Source organism: Callithrix jacchus, chromosome 9 (genome assembly GCF_049354715.1).
Source record: "Callithrix jacchus isolate 240 chromosome 9, calJac240_pri, whole genome shotgun sequence".
In the NCBI taxonomy this organism is placed as follows: Eukaryota; Metazoa; Chordata; class Mammalia; order Primates; family Cebidae; genus Callithrix; species Callithrix jacchus.
In genome coordinates this window covers 22299865-22302252 of record NC_133510.1, presented here as the reverse complement: position 1 = coordinate 22302252, position 2388 = coordinate 22299865, and the positions used below count along the sequence as shown (strand labels likewise).

The following is a 2388-nucleotide window of genomic DNA, read 5'->3' as shown; positions in this document are numbered from 1 at the left end:
CCTCTTGCTGGCCAAGAGTGACCCCCAGAAACCCACACATTTGTTCAATGGCTATTTGGGAATTGCCAGGTATACCTGGTAATATCTCTAAGGAATTATCGAATATTGAAAAAAACCTACTCAATACCAAGTAAAATCTTGACATACAATCCATCCTTCTTTCGGTGCCTGCCAGCTGATTGGTTTGCTGAACACTGTCACGTTAAATGATGGTGCCTAGGTAAAAACGCTGCACACACTCCCCTCCACCCCCACCCCTTACCCATGTTGCGATGTGGCTGCCTGTCATGAGATGAGATCTGCTTGAGTAAAGCCATATACATTACAGCAACCATTCCAGATTCTGAAAATGACCAAACACTTTGGTATTAATACAATGTATTCCCTGTTTTCTCAAATACACAAAATATACATTTCCAGTTTTTGTTGTTTTCTCTCTCTCTTTTTTTAATAGTAATAGTTAGGTTTGCTGTTTGAAAGGGAACCCAGTGGACCTGGCACAGGTAGTGCTCAGTTCTGGTGCCTCTTCATGTGCAGGGCCAGGTGGTTAGAGCGTGAGAAGTTGCGGTTGCACACCCTGCACTGGAAGGGCTTGGAGCCCGTGTGCTTCCGGTAGTGGCGGGTCAGCTCATCGGATCTCGCGAACCTCCAGTCGCAATCTTCCCAGGTGCACTTGTATGGCTTTTCACCAGTGTGAGTCCTCAGGTGAGCTTTTAAATGAGAAGACTTTGTATAAACTTTTGTGCAACCAGCGTAATCGCAGTAGTGAATGCGTTTCTCCAGATCAGGGTTACTCCTTCTATTGTATCTGACAGGTTGGATGTTTTGTGAGTTAACTGGCAGGGTGGTGGGTAAATTTGGATGCTGAATTGCCAGTTTAGAAGCAATTATAGCAGCATAGGATGGAGGTGGGGTTAAATTCTGGAGCATCTCTGCTTGTCTATCTGGACTTCCAGGCTCTGAGCTTGGTGGTGACGGGGGAAAGTAAGTAGCCTGTTGTGGAAGAAACTGACTGAGTATTGTGTATGTGCAAGGGGGCATGGCCTGGAACTGTTTCACTGCAGTCTGAGGAACAGCAGAGGTGTGTGTATTAAGGCCTGCCAAGGCAGCTGACATAGAAACATTAACAATGTCCATTGCTGCTGTCTGGTTTGCAGAACTGGGCATATCTAGATCCCGTGTATTCAGTAGCTGGTACAGGTGGCCCTGCTGGGGAGGGACAGAAAGATGAAGATCTGGTGTAGGAAGTTCTTGTTTGAGGAAAATATTGTTCACCTCTGGAGCTGCTGTCTGGTGTGAGCTGAATATACTGGTGAACTCAGGGAGGGCCTGGGTCGGGCCGGAGGAGGGGCAGTCGTTTCACTCTGGTGGCTGAAAATGGCAACAGGTTCTGTCTTGATGTGTGTGACGCAGGGTCTCTGGGATTTGTAGAGGACAGTTCTCAGGTGAGTGATGTCAGGGAGGAACACGTTCATGTTGATACTGGACCATCTCCTCCGGAGGCAGCCGCGGATCGGCTGCGCGATGCTGGGCCCGCTGTGGGGCCTGCGGGCGGTGGTGCGGGTGCTTCAGTTCCTCGCCGGGAAAGAGCGCCGCGTCGCGGGCGGGGTTCGCGGCGCCCAGCACTGGCTTGAGCTGCGCGAACACGGGCTCGTCCTGTGGCGCCAGCGGCTGGGGCAAGGGTTCCAGGCGGGCGCTCACGCTCAGCACCGCGTAGCCATGGGCACTCGGGGGCGCGGCTCCGGGCGCGGTCGGGCGCACTTCCCACCTCGCCCGCGCTGGCTCGGGCCAACCAGCTCGGCCCTGGGCTGCGGGCGGAGGAGGGGAGGTTTCAGGCGGACCCCTTAGTCAGCAGCAGGCACTGTTTTCGAAGGCGCGCACCAAAAGCAAAACTCTTCCGCTGCCACACGTAAACGCCCACGTCCACCGGGCGGCCACTTTCTCCCGCCCCGCCCCACCGCGCTCTCAAGCTCTCCGGAGCCCGCTCCCGCCACCGCAGACCTCCGCAAGAGCGCTGCGAGCCTGTGTACCTGCCCCGCGACTCGCATTCATATATTTCACGTCAAGTTCTATCTTCTTCTCCAGTTTATGGCTAATCTCTTTGTGGAATTTTAAAAAATTTTCATCAAGACTCTCGTTGAGTTTCTTGTGGGTGCTTGAAATCTCTGTGAGGACATGGCCCAGTTCAGTCGACATTGGTGGCAATCTCACCACTCTTGGCCACTCCGTCATAGTAGGCTTTTCCTGCCAGGATCATAGCATTTACGGCTTTCTCATAATTTTTCCCTGGGTTTATCGAATTTCGAAGCCCAGGATTGAACTGTTCCATAACATTCTGGCGATCCTAATTACAGTGGGAGTCTCTCCCCCACATTCTTGGGCACTTTC

General features: G+C 52.5%; 1 pseudogene; it reads right to left on the bottom strand.

Moving 5' to 3' along the window:
* Positions 1 to 386: 386 nt before the first annotated feature.
* LOC144577808 (Krueppel-like factor 5 pseudogene) lies at positions 387 to 2048 on the bottom strand (annotated as a pseudogene).
* Between the last annotated feature and the right edge of the window lie 340 nt (positions 2049 to 2388).